This window comes from Lithobates pipiens, unplaced genomic scaffold (genome assembly GCF_037356315.1).
Source record: "Lithobates pipiens isolate NorthernLeopardFrog02 unplaced genomic scaffold, aLitPip1_a1.2 Scaffold_19, whole genome shotgun sequence".
NCBI lineage: Eukaryota > Metazoa > Chordata > Amphibia > Anura > Ranidae > Lithobates > Lithobates pipiens.
The window spans coordinates 291,991,224-292,010,544 of record NW_027507764.1 but is presented as its reverse complement, the minus strand read 5'-3'; the positions used below and the strand labels follow the sequence as shown (position 1 = coordinate 292,010,544).

Genomic DNA, 19,321 nt, shown 5'->3' with positions numbered 1-19,321 from the left:
GGCTGACCTTAAAAGAGACCTAGTCCCATGATTTATGTTCTGTAAAGAAAAAACGAAATACTTGAATCTCCTGCTGCCCACGCCACTTAACGCTGCTCAGTTGATGAGAAATGGTCTACTGAAGTCAGCTAGGAAATCAGCACTTTCAGACGTCTGATCTCCTTGTCTCCCATACACTGTCACTGTTTCTTCCTCCTGATAGCTACATAATTACTGTCTGTAGCAGTAGGGTTGAGGTTAGCACCCCCCCCTACTTCCCGCTGAGTGCAGCCAACATGGTCCTGTACAGCAATCAAAGATTAAGGTGAGTATAGAACCAGGTAGAGTTGTTCTGATGGCGGTCTTCTGTAGTTCTGAAGGGTCTATTTCTCCCCATAGGAATAGATGGCTGCATAGTTAAGATCACTAGCGGATGTAGGTAAGGACCAGATGTACTGCACTTGGGGGGTAAAGGGGCGCATTCATACAACTTGCACCAAAGTGTATTTTCACTACTACAGCAAAATTGGGATAAATCCCACTTTATATTTGTTACATGTCCCTATTCATATACAGTTGTGCTCATAAGTTTACATACTATGGCAGCATTTATGATTTCTTGGCCATTTTTCTGAGAATATGAATGATAACACAAAAACTTTTCTTTCACTCATGGTTAGTGTTTGGCTAAAGCCATTTATTATCAATCAACTATGTTTACTATTTTTTTTTTAAATCATAATCACAACAGAAACTAAACAAATGACCCTGATCAAAAGTTTACACACCCCAGTTCTTCATACCATGTATTGTTCCCTTTAACCACTTCAGCCCCGGAAGAATTTGCCCCCTTCCTGACCAGAGCACTTTTTGCGATTCGGCACTGCGTCACTTTAACTGACAATTGCACCATCGTGTGACGTTGCACCCAAACAAAATTGACATCCTTTGTTTCCCATAAATAGAGCTTTCTTTTGGTGGTATTTGATCACCTCTGCGGTTTTTATTTTTTGCAATATAAACAAAAAAAGAGCGACAATTTTGAAAAAAAACACAATATTTTGTACTTTTTGCTATAATAAATATGCCCATTTTTTTTTTTAAAAAAGCATTTTTTTTCTTAGTTTAGGCCGATATGTATTCTTCTACATATTTTTGGTAAAAAAATCGCAATAAGTGTTTTTAATGATTGGTTTGCGCAAAAGTTATAGCGTCTACAAAATAGGGGATAGATTTATAGCATTTTTATTGTTATTTTATTTTTACTAGTAATGGCGGTGATCTGCGATTTTTATCGGGACTGCAACATTATGGCGAACATATTGGACAATTTTGACACATTTTTGGGACCATTGGCATTAATACAGCAATCAGTGCTATAAAAATACTGTAAAAATATCACTGGCAGTGAAGGAGGTAACACTAGGGGGTGATCTAGGGATTAACTGTGTTCTCTGGGAGGTGATTGTAACTGAAGGGGAGGGGACTGACTAGAGGAACTGACGGATCGTGGTTCCTAGCTAAAAGAAACACACAATCTGTCACTCCTGTCAGATCAGAACAGTGAAGTGTGTGTCTACACACACTCGTACCAGTTCTGTGTCTCCTGCTCACAATCGCTCATGGCCGGCGGTCATCGCAACCATCGGCCACGAGCATTGGCACCCCCATTGTGCAGACGGGGATGGGTGCCTGCTATCCTGACCCCACGAGCCGACGTATAGCTATGACGGCTCACGCAGGGGAGCCAACCTGCCACAGTATAACTGCAGCAGTTGGTTGGGAAACAGTTAACATCAATGACAGCTTGAAGTCTTTTGTGGTATTAGTGAATAAGGCTCTTTATCTTCTCAGATGATAAAGCTGTCCATTCCTCTTGGAAAAAAGCCTCCAGTTCCTGTAAATGCTTGGGCTGTCTTGCATGAACTGCATGTTTGAGATCTCCCCAGAGTGGCTCAATGATATTGAGGTCAGGAGACTGAGATGGCCAATCCAGAACCTTCACTTTATTCTGCTGCAGCCAATGACAGGTCGACTTGGCCTTGAGTTTTGGATCATTGTCATGTTGGAATGTCCAAGTACATCCCATGCGCAGCTTCCTGGCTGATGAATGCAAACGTTCCTCCAGTATTTTTGATAACATACTGCATTCATCTTACCAACAATTTTGACCAAATTTCCTGTGCCTCCGTACCTTTCATCATAGGCCTTGTTGACTCCTCTCCAAATTTAGCATTTATGGTTGTGGCCAAAAAGCAAAATGTTGGTCTTGTCACTCCAAATGACTTTGTGCCAGAATGTTTGAGGCTTGTCTCTGTGCTGTTTGGCATATTGTAAACTTGTCAACTTGTGTGCATCAGGCCAAAATGACCAGGGTATGTAAAATTTTGATCAGGGTCATTTGAACAGTTTCTGTTGTGATTATGATTTTAAAAAGAGCAAACAGTTGATTGATAATAAATGGCTTCACCCAAACACTAATCATAAGTGAAAGAATTTTTTTTTTTGTTATCATTCATATTCTCAGAAAAATGGCCATGAAATCATAAATTCTGCCAGGGTATGTAAAATTATGAGCACAACTGTAGCATAACTTAAAAAATACTAAAGAAATTGCAGCTTATCTTTTTTAGATAGTATGAGGGAGCTGAACAGCTGTGTTTGACATAATTGACCCTGTCTGTACTGTGCAGGCAGATCTTCATTATCAGTTGTAACTAGACTTGAATACTGTCTGTCCTAACAATCGGTTAAATGCTGGGCTTCTTGCATTGTATTTTTTTTAAAATAAGGACAGACTTGGGGCAGGCTTCCTGTAGCATTGTTAAAAAAAAACCTTGCAGTCATGACACCTTCTCTTGAGAAACATCTAAGGCCGCGTACACACGGGCGGATTGTCTGCCCAACTTAGTCCGCTGAACCGTGTTTCAGCGGACAATCCGCTCGTGTGTGGGCTTCAGCAGACTTTTTCAGCGGACAGTCTGACGGACAAAGTCTTTCGGAATTTCCGTAATTTTGTCCGTCCAAACTTGGTTTTGTCCATCCAAACTTGGTTTCAGCGGACAGTCCGCTCGTGTGTAGGCAAGTTGGACGCACTAAGTATGGCGCATGCTCAGAAAGGATTTACACGGCCGAAGGTTGCATTGCAGTGTATTGGACGTCGTTTTTCTAGTCCCGTCGTACGTGCTGTACACGTCATCGCGCAAGCTTTCAGCGGACTGTCTGTTCATCGTGTGTGGTCAAGTCCGTTCATTCAAATGTTGGACGGACTGTCTGTCGGATTGTCTGACGAACTTAGTTGGGCAGACAATCCGCCCGTGTGTACGCGGCCTAAAAGGTAAGAAAGGTAATCCAATTTGCAATAGCGTGAACCCAGCCTTATTCAAACCTTGGCAGTGAGCATTGTTCTCTCTCCATCCATACCCAGTGTTTTACTCTGCTGATCGATACTTTTGTAACTTACCTTCTCCTTGCATAAATCATTCATTTAACAGCATGTGCAGGAGCTGAGTGATCACATAACAGCATGTAAGGAGCAGAGCTGTAGTATTGAAAACAGGAGAAGTGTGTCCCTGAAAGTCCATAAAGCTCACCATACACTATACAATCTGATTGCTTTAGATCTACCATCAACTATTTAGTGCAGGGGGCCTAACTGATTGGATACAGAGTGGTTGGATAGATAGGTGTGTTCTATTATACAGTCTTGGTTAATTTAAATGAGAGTGTACAGAGATTATAAAATCAGATTTTACAGTATATGGCCAACTTTATACACCTAAAATTAACTAGTTACACTTTAGGTGCCGTCAATTAATGGCACCTCAAACGTGCAAAAAATGCTTGACAAATGAATCAAAACATGCAGTAAAAAGAAACATGCAAACCACAACACGCCAAAATGCCCTATGAGCTACTCTGCTGCATTTATCGCTCAAAGGGCAGCCTGTTTAACTCTATGGGCTTCCCCCTCGCTTCTATAGTCCTAGTCGTATGTGTGGTACTCCCATTAGTCAATACCAGAGAATATCAAGAAACTGCTCTATTGATGCAACATTCAAATAATAAGCTAAACAACTACTAAACAAGTTCAGAGAAAGGGGACATAGGGAAAAGGATTTCAAAGCTCCTTATCTCAGAGATAAAATGTTATGACAAGGACACAAACAGCCCTTAAAGATAGATAATAAATGTAGCAATGAGAGATTTATAAGATTCATTACACAATACTACAAACCTGTTACAGCCCTGGTTTCAAACCTGTGGCCTCTTGGAGTTTGCAGTGTGGTCCTTGGAAACCCAGCATGGGAGCTTTGCTTTGTAATAGGGCTGTGGTCACTAGCAGTTTCATGTGACATGTCCTCAGTCTCTTCTCTGACTGTCACCTACAGAATGACTCTAATCTACAAGCATTCATTTAGCACAGTCTCTGACAGGTGGACGCCGTGCCCCTATGACAGAAGCCGACCCGACGCCAGTACACACGGGCCAATGCCGCCCGGTATTCGGCCCATGTGTACTATCCTTAAGTCTTCAACAGTCTTTTGCATCATTACATATAATAATTATTATATGCTGCCCTTTGGTAGACATCAGGCTCCATATACCTTCTAAGTTGGCAACCACTGACCTACAGCCATAAAATGTATTCTAGCTCAACGCTGCCACTGGTTTACTGAAGTCCCTGTCATTTCTAAATTCAGCACATTACCAACTTAATTGTTATAAAGTAGTAACAAATAAAGTATGCCCTTGTGTTACAGTTAGTATTTCCCCCACCATGGATGACAAGGTGCTTTGTACAGATAGCCACTCATAGACATGATACGACTGTACTCATTTATACGTCAGTACTTATGTAAACACTCATATAGTGTATGGGCATATTACAAGAATAGAATATTGGTAATATGTATTATTTTGCCCAGTACCAGTGTGGTAAACGAGACAATATCATCTCAGAGCCTTGCAAAATTGTGCTTTTGTTGGCACTCCCGAGAATTCTCTGGCTCTGGAGGTGACACACATGCCAGTTGACAAAGAAAAACGACTCCTGAGAACATAGCAGAGAAGAGAAGGATCTTACCTTCACAGCTATGCATGATAGATGAGATTCCTTATAAATGAAACATATTACTCAATAAAAGTTTATTTGGAATATTGGCATACCGGTGACAATCTGATGGATCAGTGTTTTCACAAATAGCTCTGCACATTATGGTAGTTACTGGTGCACAAATTGCCTTTATAACTACATTATTTCCCCATGTTGTGCTATAAAAAAAATATCCCTTGCTAGTCTGTATGTTTGCAAATATAATTGTAACATTTTAAGAGATGTACACTTCATATTTCTACCTAAAAGAATAAATATGTAGATTTACAGGCAATTAGTGGAAGGAAAATCTAACAGCATTTAGCTATTTTTTCATTGACTTTCCCACAACCTATAGTAAATTGCATCTGTGTTTTGACCATTAAAGATCATTAATGGTATTTGAAAAGGAAATGTGTTATCCAGTTTAATGTTGCATTACATTTAAAGTGGTTGTAATGAATAAAGGTTTTTAACCTTAATGGATTCTCTGCATTAAGTTAAAAAACCTTTAGGTACATCTCCCCCGCTTATATATTTGTTATAGCATACCCAAATATTCACCTGTGCCTGATCTCAGTCCAGCAGTTCGCTCTGCTTCCTTACTGGACTCAGTGAGAGCCATTGGCTCCTGCGGCTGTCAATCAAATCCAATAATGAGGGAGCAGCAAGGCGGGGCCCAGAGCCACATTGTGTGGGTCAATAGACACTGGAGTGAGCCCGCCCAAGTCCCGTGTCCCCTTCCCCAGCAAGCCGCTTGCTAGGGGTGATGCTCGAAGGCAGGAAGAGCCAGGAGCACCAACGGAGACCCAAGAAGAGAAGGATTAGAGCTGCTCTGTGCAAAAATATTGAACAGAGCAGATGAGTATAAAATGTTTGTTATTGAAAAAAAAAAGAGAAACTTTATTATCTCTTTAAGGTGACTTTATGAGCAGGTACTTCTTATAGCATCAAGAAACCTTTCTGTTATCATTAGAAAAATAAACACAATTCTAGAATGTTTTACACTATCAGCATGCATTCCGTTATAATTTATGTTACAACCAAGGTGCATTGGCTGAACCTTTTAGGTATAGAATTATTCACTGAAACAGTCCTGCCTGAGAGAATCGAGACCTTGCTTAGTAGAGTAGCCCAGAGTAATCAATCTGATTTTAGTTTGCTATAGGCAGATCAATTAAGAGAGAATTTCTGTCTTCAGGCATTACACTTTGCACATTCTCTTTGTTATTTGTTTGACTTTAACCACTTGCCTATCAGGCCAATTCTGACATTTCTCTCCTACATGTAAAAATCATAATTTTTTTGCTAGAAAATTACATAGAACCCTCAAACATAATTTTTTTTTAGCAAAGACCCTAGAGAATACAATGGCGGTCATTGCAACTTTTTATCTTGCACGGTATTTGCGCAGCAATTTTTTGAATGTTTTTTTTTTTTAAAACAACCAGTTTTGTGCTTTAAAAAAAAAAAAACAGTAAAGTTACGCCAATGTTTTTTCATAATGTGAAAGATGAAGTTACACTGAGTAAATAGATACCTAACATGTCACACTTCAAAATTGCTCACGCTCGTGGAATGGTGCCAAACTTTGCTACTTAAAAAATGTGCATAACATGTCTAAATATTGAAATTAGACCTAAAGATAATAAACGAGTAATTCATATATCAACGGCAATAGTGCTGTGGTAAAGCATATAATATAAAGTGATAAAGTGCATGTAGCAAAAACAGCTTCGAAACCAATTGGGTTTAATCAAAGTGACCCATAGATAGTCCAATCATGAATAATATAGTGAGATATCACAACCAAGTAAGATAGTGCAGTTGTGTGTTCACAGTGCCAAGCCAACTCTCTCCGTTTGGGTGATCTCCACGTGTTAGTACTGGCCACACCAGGTAATTACCTTACTGCTGTAAGGTATACAGCAAAATAGCTTCTAATGGGGAACACTTGAATTCTGGAGATAGACAGAGGGAGCTTCACACTTCTCTAGCGTCACCGTCATCCATCAGATTCCTCCGTGGATACTATCAACATATACACTCAAGGAATAGATAGAGTCCACCATAGTGTAGTAGATTAAAATATTATCAAGTTTATTAAAACAATATTGAACTACTCACAAAAATTGGGGAGGACAGAGCGCACAGCAAACAGGCCAGCGAGCGTATAGCTCGGGTGTAGGCGTCACTTCCGGTATCCTACGTGTTACGTCACTTCCCGTGACTTCAACAGGGAAGAGTAGTTCGATATTGTTTTAATAAACTTGATAATATTTTAATCTACTACACTATGGTGGACTCTATCTATTCCTTGAGTGTATATGCTGAAACGGAGAGAGTTGTCTTGGCACTGTGAATATACAACTGCACTATCTTACTTGGTTGTGATATCTCACTATATTATTCACGATTGGACTATCTATGGGTCACTTTGATTAACCACTTCCCGACCAGCGCACGACGATGTACGTCGACAGCATGGCACGGGCAGGCATATTGGCGTACATGTACGTCCAATATTCGTTGCCGCCGTGCCATCGGGAGCGCGCTGCCGGCGGCGCGCTCCCGCGCTGGTCGGGACCCCCGTGAGTCCGGTCGCGGGACCCGCGGACTCGATCGCCGCGGGCATCCCCGCGATCGTCTCACGGAGCGGCCGAATGGAGGAAATGCTGTATAAACAACATTTTCCCGTTCTGCCTAGCAACTAGTGACGCTGATCTCTGCTCCATGTGATTGGAGCAGAGATCAGTGTACACTAAATGAAAGCCCAACCCCCCCACAGTTAGTAACACACCCCTAGGAACACTTAACCCCTACACTGCCACCCACTGGTTAACCCTTTCACTGCCAGTGTCATTTACACAGGAATCACTGCATTTATATAGCAGTGATTACTGTATAAATGACAATGGTCCCAAAAATGTGTCAAAAATGTCCGATGGGTCCCCGACAATGTCGCAGTCACAATAAAAATCGCAGATCGCCGCCATTACTAGTAAAAAAAAAATAATAAAAAATTATTAATAAAAATGCTATAAAACTATCCCTATTTTGTAAACGCTATAACTTTTGCGCAAACCAATCAATAATCGCTTATTGCGATTTTTTTTACCAAAAATATGTAGAAGAATACGTATCGGCCTAAATTGAGGGAAAAAATGTTTTTTTATATATTTTTGGGGGATATTTATTATAACAAAAAGTAAAAAATAATGCGTTTTTTTCAAAATTGTCGCTCTATTTTTGTTTATAGCGCAAAAAATAAAAACCGCAGGGGTGATCAAATACCACCAAAAGAAAGCTCTATTTGTGGGAAAAAAAGGACGTCAATTTTGTTTGGGAGCCACGTCGCACAACCGCGCAATTGTCAGTTAAAGCGACGCAGTGCCGAATCGCAAAAAGTGGTCTGGTCTTTGACCAGCAAATTGGTCCGGTCTGAAAGTGGTTAAACCCAATTGGTTTCGAAGCTGTTTTTGCTACATGCACTTTATCACTTTATATTATATGCTTTACCACAGCACTATTGCCGTTGATATATGAATTACTCGTTTATTATCTTTAGGTCTAATTTCAATATTTAGACATGTTATGCACATACGCACTTTGCTTTATTTGCTCCTGACCTCAGTATTTCAGATATATTATACACATATGTGGCATCGCTATGATCATCAGGAGCAGTAAAATGTATTTTGCATTGTTCTTTGGTGGTAAGTTATGGTAATAGCAAGAAAGCTACATGTAAAAAAAAAAAAAAATTTCAATGGGGAGCAGCTGTGGATGAGCAGTGGAGGATTGATGAGTTCACCGCTCCTTCACCGCTCCAAAGAAGCACTATATAGGCGCTATTTTTAGCGCCGTATCGCCTGAAAAATGCTGACAGTGTGAAAGGGGTCTAAGTAGTTGCAATAATGTGTACAATTTTACTAACACACGGCAAAGTTACAAAATTGGGTCTGGTCATGAAGGGGATAAAGTGCATGTAAACCCTAAGACCCCTTTCACACCAGGGCGTTTTGCAGGCGCTATAGCGTTATAAATAGCCCCTGCAATCCGCCCTAAAAAAGCTGCGCCATTGTCTGTAGTGTGAAAGCCCCGAGGGCTTTCACACTGCAGTGGTGCGCTGGCAGGACGCTCTTCAGGGAAAAGTCCTGCCAGCAGCTTCTTTGGAGCGGTGAAGGAGCGGATGTGTTTACTGCTCCTCCACCGCTGCTCGTCAGGGAAATCAATGGGGCAGCACTGTAATACCGCCGGCAAAGCGCCGCTATTGCGGCGTATTGCCGGCGGTAAAACGCAGCTAAAAATAGCGCTGTTTTACCGCCCACGCTATGGGCGGTGTGGTGTGAAAGGGGTCGAACTGGATTACTTTTAGTTTGCTAAAACCCCATTTAATAAACAAATGCCATCTCAATACAAGATTTGTTTTTTTACTTTTATTATTAATTTGTGGCATATTAGCACTGCTACTCACCTGTGGCCTTTTGCAACTACTTCCTGTCTACATGCTTGCACTCCAGCAGCTGCTTCGTGTCAATTTCATGGCAGTTTTCCTGATAATGACAACAGTGGAACATGCTTGTGTAATCTCCATTGGTAGATAGGGTGACAATACAGGTGCACTATAGGGGGACAGGGACAGAGCGCACCCTAACAAGGGAAGAAAGGACCTTCATGGTAGGATTACCCGCTATTGATTTAATGGAAGCTGCAGATTTAAAAATATTGAAAATGACTATATCATGTTAAAGCAAAACTAAAGTTCTGCTGTAACTCACTGTTAGCAGGAAGGCTTTTTATTGCAGAAGAGACATGCAAGACATGTGAATGTACAGTACAATATATATGTAAAGCACTGTGTAAATTGACGGCACTATATAAAGTGCCTGAATTTTTTTCTTTTTTAAAGTAACTCCTGTTCATCTTTTGGGACCTGACCTTTGCACATTTTTGAATAGCACGTTTTAGAAAAAATTTCAGACTTTTTGTTTCTCAACAAAATGGCCATTTCTTTAGTGCATTTGGCTACCATTAACAATGAATGGCACCAAAAGTGTGTTGCACATTTCACGTAATTCTGCCCACAATTTTGCTATGCTCAGATGTGAACGGTTTCTAAGTATTGTTAGTAGGTACAGTAATACTATGTAGACTTCCACACAGGGACACAGATATGTTGATTTGAAACATTTTAAAAGAACTGCTTACAAAATTTTACTTACATGTAGCTCTCAGATTATTGTTATGTTGCCTTGGGTCAGCCCTTAGCAGGCACGTTAGTATTTAAATCAACAATAATGGTAGATTAAAAGGATTTTAATGCTGTTTAAAACCATCAAGACTCCACAATTCTCTGTATATATTCAATATTTCAGTATTTATTTGTTACTCCCAATCCTTTAAGTATCTTTTGTCCATCAGAAAACATTCTTGACCACAAATGTTCTACCCTGCTTCCTCCGTCATCTCCTTCACAATTAGGCTGAAACACGTCAAAGAGGGTGAACTCTCAGTGGGAAGATCTACTGTGCACTTAATGGATTAGATTTGCTTATGCCTATAATTGTTTGGATTGTGACCTTTTTATATTTTTTTTATTTGCTGTATACTAGAGAGCAGGAACAAATTATCATCAGCATCACACCTGGCAGGAAGAGGCAGACGCCAGGACTTTTTTTTTTACTATAGACTAACAAGTTTACGAAAAATGTATGTGTGTTGGGGAGGGGTTGGGATTTTGATGTGTGTTACTTTTGATGTGTATACTTGTATCCAAAAATTACAGTATTAAACAAAGGCACATTGCCATCTACAGGCTACCTTGGCCTCTGCATCTGAAAGTTATTATTGTTGTATATATTAGGCATTGGCAGCTTGTGAAGTTTTAGGATGGGAGGGTGCCAGACCTCACCCTTCATTGTTAACTCCTCACACTTCTCATAAGGCCTCACCCCTTATAGAATCTATTCACTCTGTCCCCTTTATTTCACTTGCTTTCACCCATAGTGTCAGGGGTATACAGCTCAGAATCACAGCACATAGTATACAGCCCCAGCATCACTGGACAGAGTATATAGCTCAGCATCACAGGACAGAGTATATAGCTCAGCATTACAGGACATAGTGTGCAGCTCAGCCTCACGGATCAGAGTATATAGCTCCACATTACAGATAGGGTATATAGTGCAGCCTGACAGATCAGGGTATATAGTGTAGCCTGATAGATCAAGGTATATAGTGCAGCCTCAGTCACAGATCAAGGTATATAGTGCAGCCTCAGTCACAGATCAAGGTATATAGTGCATTCTCAGTCACAGATCGAGGTATATAGTGCAGCCTCAGTCACAGATCAGGGTATATAGTGCAGCCTCACTCAGCAGATCAGGATATATAGTGCAGCCTCAGTCACAGATCAGGGTATATAGTGCAGCCTCATTCACAGATTAGGGTATATAGTGCAGCCTCACTCACAGATCAGGGTATATAGTGCAGCCTCAGTTACAGATATATTACACCCTTCTGTAAATATTTCCCCCCTGTACATATTAGCCCCTCCTGAACATATTACCCCCTCCCTGTACATATTATCCCCTTCTGTACATATTACCCCCTCTGTACATATTACCCCTGTACATATTACCCCGTACATATTATCCCCTTCCTGTACATATTACCCCTCCCTGTACATATTACTCCCTCCTGTACATATTACCCCCCCCCCCCTGTACATATTAGCCCTTCCCTGTACATATTACCCACCCTGAACATATTATCCCCCTCCTGTAAATATTACCTCCTCCTGTACATATTAGCTCCTCTGTACATATTACCCACCATACATATTACCCTCCCCATACATATTATCCCCTGTACATATTACCCCATTCAGTAAATATTATCCCATCCTGTACATATTAACCATGTCTGCAGTCTCTTACTGTCTCCTGCACCATGTCTGCAGTCCCTGACCACCTCCTGTACCATGTCTGCAGTCCCTGACCACCTCCTGTACTATGTCTGCAGTCTCTAAGCACCTCCTGTACCATGTCTGCAGTCTCTGACCGTCTCCTGTACCATGTCTGCAGTCTCTGACCATCTCCTGTACCATGTCTGCAATCTGTGACTGTCTCCTGTACCATGTTTGCAGTCTGACTGTCTCCTGTACCATGTCTGCAGTCAATGTGCTCACTTCTGCCTGTTGCCTCTTCCTTCCCTCCACCAGCTGTCACCTCTGCCCCCATGTCTCCCAATGGCCCCCCCATCCTCATCCTCTTTCCCCCACAGCTATCACAGCCTTTTCCATTCCAACCCTCCCACCCCTCCCACTCCCTAACAGCCCCCCCACCCCCACCACCACCTCCCAAACCACCCCTTTACCCACTCTTCCTAGGCGATGGGTATCGGTAATTGGTATTGGCGAGTACTTGAGAAAAAGTATCAGTACTCATACTTTGTGTTATAAAAAGGGTATTGGTGCATCCCTAGAAGCAATACAAAGAGAACAGCATACTTTTTCATACAAGTACATGGTACAGAAGACATATCAGGACTATGAAATGTTGGCTTTACGTATTCTTTAATTTGGCATTTATGGCTTCTAATTCAGGGTTTCCAGGTTTTATTTTTGCAAATCTAGAAAATAATAGAAGCCAAAGCCCTTTAGAGCATGTGTATTTATAGAAATAGTGATATGTAGTTGTTGATCTTTTTTTTAAGTGACAGGAAATCACCTTATATCAAAGCTATGTAGTAATTGTTGACAAGGAATAAACATGTACTAAGTATTAAAAGGCAGGTAATCTTTAATAGTTAAACATGACATACACCTACATAAGATAAAGAAAATTCACAACTGTCATTTAGGAAATTAATCCAGCTGCATGTATTGTCTCACAGAAGACAATGCTTTTTGCTGTCACAACTTCTAAGGAGTTGTCAGACTACTGTCAAAAGTTTGTCAAAACTACTGTAATCTTATAACTGCAGTAATCATGTCATCATGTAACTACTGTAATCATGCCACCTAGAAACATATTTGTGTGTGTCCTTCTCTTGGAGATATTTGTCATCATTTGCATTTACATCATTGGATGTATTTACAGTCATCATGAAAAACTAAGACATAACACTATAACAAAAGCTATGGACAGAGGATATTGCGTAGTAGTTTCTCGACTGTAGAGTACATGTACTTAACAATGCTAACTGTAAACAAGATATGAACTCCATAATTCATTTTTCAAATCCCAAAGGGGGAAATATGCATGGTACTATTAAAATGCCTTCCAACTCCAAATACAAGATGGTTAGAAAATTTGAAAAACCATTGAATACCATTTCAGAACAACATTTCAGGAAAAAAAAAAACAGACTAATTAGTAAAGTTAAAAAATAATTATATTCACAGTAAAACATAACATACTGTATAAGCAGGGCTGTAAGCGGAGAAGCAAATTTGTGCTCATTAATCATTGGAGAATATTCCTCAGACTATAGAAGCTTTCTCAAAGTGTTTTACTAGAATAAAGTAATCAATCCCACTGAAAATAGCAGTAAAAATTGGGAAACTATATCATTATTGAACTGTTTAAAATTTGTATATTTGAAAACTGAGGATATTATATATACAAAACCTTTTTATGCCCATGAAGTGGATCTGGAGTCACAACCTTGCACATGGGGTGTGCCAGGTATACCTGGGCATGCCCTAATCACCCCATTTGGTGCAGATTCCTCCTGCTGCCTGGGCTGCAGTGAACGGAACTGGGGAAACTTTGTCCTCAGTCCTTTTCTCTGTCTCAAAAGTGTGACATCCAGGGTCTAAATCCCCTACTATTTTACCAAAGCCCCCCAATGGGGCTCCAAAAGAACCTGTAAAAAATAATAAAAAATAATGTATAAAATAATTAAAAAAATACAATAGAGTTTAACTGCCAATTTCATGGTCATGCAACATTGAAAAAAGCAGAAGTAGTGGTGCGCTGTACTGTGACAGGAAGTCTAGCCTAAAGGTTAGTGAGCTCTATAGGCACTAGAATGATCTAGAGATGTTAGACGATATATATGTTGTCACATAAGGCAACAGGTGTGTGTAAAGCAATGTGTGTTGTTTTATGTGGGGATAGTACGGAACCCTAGAAAACACTATAACGTTGTAGCATCAAAGGTAAATTCAAGAATAAATACAAGAGTATACGAAAAAACACACAATCAAAATATTTGGAACAAGTGATTCCCAATGCGATTTGTTGTGGCTGTCAAAATCGCATAAAGTGCCAGTGCCAAAAATAATAATCCGTGCAAAATCACTCTACACCATAAAAATTGTTAAAACAATATAAATAAAGCAGTGAGCAAATTGATCATTCAACTGTGCAAAAAAGTGGTAATCATAAAATAAAAATAAAACACATATATGGGTTTCACCTTACCTTACAGCTGTAAGGTAACAGCGTATAATATGTATATCCTCGGGGTCCGTGGTTTTCTTTGTCTTTTGAAGTTCTGCTGTGGTATCCCCAGATCCTGGCGTCAGTGTCCTGCCAATTGCGCTGTGTTGGTCCCTTTAAGTGGTAACTCAGCAGCATTCAGCGTGGGGGGTGCCTCAGCAATTGGTGTGTATATAAGGGGTTAAAAAGATGTGGAGGAAGGAAGCCCCATAGTGTAGTAGTTTTGACCAAAAATATTTTTATTTAAGCAAACAATAGGGTACTCACAAATAAAAGAGATGTTTCAAACAGTGTATAAACGAGCATCCTTCCTCCACATCTTTTTAACCCCTTATATACACACCAATTGCTGAGGCACCCCCCACGCTGAATGCTGCTGAGTTACCACTTAAAGGGACCAACACATTATACGCTGTTACCTTACAGCTGTAAGGTAAGGGGACACCCATACCCTGACCACACAGGACCACGAGGGATATATCCACCATCACCACTACCACCACCAATTATACTGTTTTTTAATAAATATAGTGCACATGGTATTATTATTTAAACACTAGCACTTCATGCGATTTTCTGATATAATCGCCACTGGTCTTGCACAAGTGTAACGGACATTTTCCGATATATTTTATCTTTTTCACTTTGGCATTTTGCATAGTTCCAATACCGTTTTAGGTATTATGCATAGTTCTATAGTGGTTTAGAGGGATTTTGCATTTATTCCCTCAGCACTGACACTTTATGTGTTTTATTTTTATTTTATGATTACCACTTGTTTGCACAGTTGAATGATCAATTTGCTCACTGCTTTATTTATATTGTTTTAACTATTTTTATGGTGTAGAGTAATTTTGCACGGATTATTATTTTTGGCACTGGCACTTTATGCGATTTTGACAGCCACAACAAATCGCATTAGGAATCACTTGTTCCAAATATTTTGATTGTGTGTTTTTTCGTATACTCTTGTATTTATTCTTGAATTTACCATTAATGCTACAATGTTATAGTGTTTTCTAGGGTTCCGTACTATCCCCACATAAAACAACGCACATTGCTTTACACACACCTGTTGCCTTATGTGACGACATATATATCGTCTAACATCTCTAGATCATTCTAGTGCCTATAGAGCTCACTAACCTTTAGGCTAGACTTCCTGTCACAGTACAGCGCACCACTACTTCTGCTTTTTTCACTGTTTCCCACTGGGGTTCAGGTACCCCACCACAGTGTGTGCAGCAGTACAACGTTCCTTGTTTTTTAGATTTACCTTGATTAGGCGCAGGAATACTTCCTTATACTGGTCATGCAACATTGTATGCAAATTAAATGTATATCATTTTTTTTTCTCACAAAAAGAGCTTTCTTTTGGTGGCATTTGATCACCACTTTTATTTTTTGTGCTATAACCTATATAACATATAAGAAAAAGGGTGACACCAAGTCCCATGCTATCTTGCCACTGCTCCCCATGTAGTCTGGACATCCAGGGGGCTCCACATGTTCATCTTTTCTCTCGTAAATCTTAAAAGCATATGTATAGCCTGTTGCCCTCTCACAGAGCTTATACATTTTAACCCCAGATCTGGCATGTTTGCTGGGAAGACACTGCTTAAATGCAAGGTGGCCAGAAAAATTAATGAGGGAACACATCTGGAAATTTTGATTTAAGAAGCCGAATTTTGTGGAGCCAATCATATTCGGGGTCATCCCTAGGATGACAGAGTGTATTGTCATTGAAATGCATGAACTGCAATAAATTCTCATATCAATGTCCGGCCACTGCAGCAGAGAACAGGGGCATATGATGAATTCGGGTCTGTGGACCAATATGGCTGAAATTCATTCTTTTTGATGGTTAGGCCCAACAAAAATGTTAACTCGGAAACCATGATAGGTTTTCATTCGAATGGTCTGGCAAGGTACGAATTTGGGTTGGCTGTGATGTACTGTTTAGCATATAAATTGCTTTGGTCCACAATCAAATTATACTGTTCTTCTGTGATAAACAGATACAACAAAAATCAAATCAAGGGGAGTTGTTATATTTCTGTTTCCAGCTGAATTCCACTTTGGGCAGTGAAAGGGAGTATAACACGTTCTTCTGAATCTGTGGGCTGCCAATCAGAATTTGCAAGCACATCCAGAAGTACACTATGGACTCTACGTGCCTATGTTTGAATGCTTGGTGGCTGCAGAACGTTATTTGTGCTAGCCACCACACCAGCTTGGATTGCACTTATGAGACTTGTCACATCACCAAGTGATACTGCAATGTTAAGGTGTAAATAGTCAGGTTGTACTAGGCTGCTGGTGCTTGCCAGCTCACCGAAAGGTAGTGCGGCACTTGTACTGGCACTCTGCTGCATATGAGAATAATCATGTAATTCTAGCACCTCAGCAAACTAGACACGGGGTCAGGTACACCTGACCTAAGCAGGGACCTCTTCTCCATCATCTGAGTTACCTGTCAGGGTGCTGCTGCTCTCTACAGGTTCGTATTCTGAGGTGGATTCTGTCCGAGAGGACTTCCCTTCATTCTGAGGTGCTTCATTCTCAACAGACATGCTCACAATCTTGTATGCTTCTTCACTAGTGTACCTTTCTTTGGACATTTTGGACACTAAATTTATAGTTACCTAGTGGTGACTTGTGGGAAAAAGAGCCCCTGGCTGTCAGGGACTGCTTGAACCACTACAAATGTAACAGCTAGTGCTAGCAGAGATTGGGCCTGATCTTGCTAACTCTGGAGTTTTGTGTACTTTGTATCAGAAGTGACTGTGATCTACTGACACTGCACTTGTTGGGTGGGCGGAGGGGCTAAATGTAAGTGCTGACAGGTGTTGGGGCTGATCCTGCTAATGCTGCATTTTTGGGGACACTATACTATTGGGGATGCTAGTATAGTTTTGATCTGATCAAAGATACTGATCCATTCAGACACTATACTAGTAATGGTGGTTATAGTGTGCCCATGATAGTGTTGCTGGCAATCAAAGGATTAATGTGATGGTGATTGAGTGGCAGGCAATCTGACTCTATATTGGAGGGATGCTAAAGCTATCTGAAGTCGATTGTGACACTAATACAGTAATTAGTGAAAATCTCTGTACACTATATTAATGACACTGGAGACAAGGCAGTAAAGAGGTTAACTGGAGGGTGATCAGAGGGTTAAAATATACCTATGTAAGTGTTTCACTGTGTATGTGTGCTGCTTTACTCACTATGACCGATCTCTTCTGTCTCTGGTACTGAAAAGGGCTCCAGGAGAGAAGATCAAATTAGTTTCTGTGTCTGTGTTTTGTAAACACAGGTCCAGGCTGATCTCTGATTCGGTACAGATGATCAGCAGGTCCAAGCCAAAAATCATTGACCTGGACCTGATGACTAATCGATGCTGTACTGAATCACAGCACTGCCATGCCGGCTATATACAGTATATATGTACTGTGTGTGTGTATATATATATATATATATATATATATATATATATATATATATATATATATATATATATATGTATATGTATATATGTATATGTATATATATATATATATATATGTATATATATATGTGTGTATATATATATATATATATATATATATATATATATATATATATATATAAATCTTAACAATTTAAAAACAAAATAGGTTCAGGTTTTGTGGTTGACATCTCAATCCTGCCATCACCTAATTAGACAAACTATTTACTACTGACAAGGATGCTTACAATGATCAGCTTTTATTCATTCATGTAAAGCCCTTAGCGTATCTAAATCTGATGGTACATCTAACACTCCCCTTCCCCCAGACTGACAGTGCTGCTGTCCAAAGCTGCCCCTGTGCTCATCCAGAGTGGGGGCACCCAGGAGTTGTGTTTCTGGCCAGATAACCAGATGAACACAGAAGGAAAAGAGTCAAACTAATGCTGTCATCACATCTAAGGATTGTAAGCTGCAATAAATTATTTTTTTTGGTTTGGGGTTTAATACCGCTTTTTAAGTAAAAGTGTAGTCTGTATGTTAGTCTAATGGTCCAACAGATACCAAAAATATAAATATCAGTTTTGGATGAACTGGCCCTTTAATATAATTTGGTAACACATTGGACAGAGTTGTATGTATTTTTATCATACGGGCAGCAGAAATGTTGCAGTGCTTTCTTAGTAGAATTTTGGGTAATAGTTACATGTTGACATTAATTAAAATAGAAACTCTATGCTCTACTCAGCCTCTTCACACTCCCTACCACTCTTGGGTTTTAATAATTGCTTTCATAAATAATATATTTTACCTGGGGTCTTCTGGCTTGTCACATGACATCCTCTTCTCCCTGTGGCAGCAGTGGGCAGTATTTAACAGAGAGCCCAGTCCAGCATTGGGGGTTATTTACTAAAGGAAAATCCACTTTGCGCTGCAAGTGCACTTGGAAGTAAAGTCGCTGTAGATCTGAGGGGGACATGCAAAGAAAAAAAAAACAGCATGTTAGCTTGTACATGATTGGATGATAAAAACAGCAGAGCTTCCACTCATTTCAGATCTACCCCTTATATTTAGAGCAACTGCACTTCAAAGTTTATTTGCCTTTAGTAAACAACCCCCATTGTGAAGCACCCTCATGAGACCCTGGGCTCAAAGGCAATGGGTTGAACGACTCCAAATAATTATTATTCTAGAAGTGTAATGGCAGAAGAGCGGATGGGTGGCAGAGTATAGTTTGTGTGGAAAAAACAATGGAGACAAGGTAAGTTTTGTATTAAAGGAAGCCTGTCATGAGTGAAACAC

General features: G+C 40.0%; 1 protein-coding gene across 2 annotated transcripts in view; it reads left to right on the top strand.

Annotated features, from left to right (window-relative positions):
- The window catches only part of GABBR2 (gamma-aminobutyric acid type B receptor subunit 2), a 984,619-nt gene that overhangs the window by 653,436 nt on the left and 311,862 nt on the right, over positions 1–19,321 (top strand). The gene's annotated exons all lie outside the window — the stretch shown is intronic.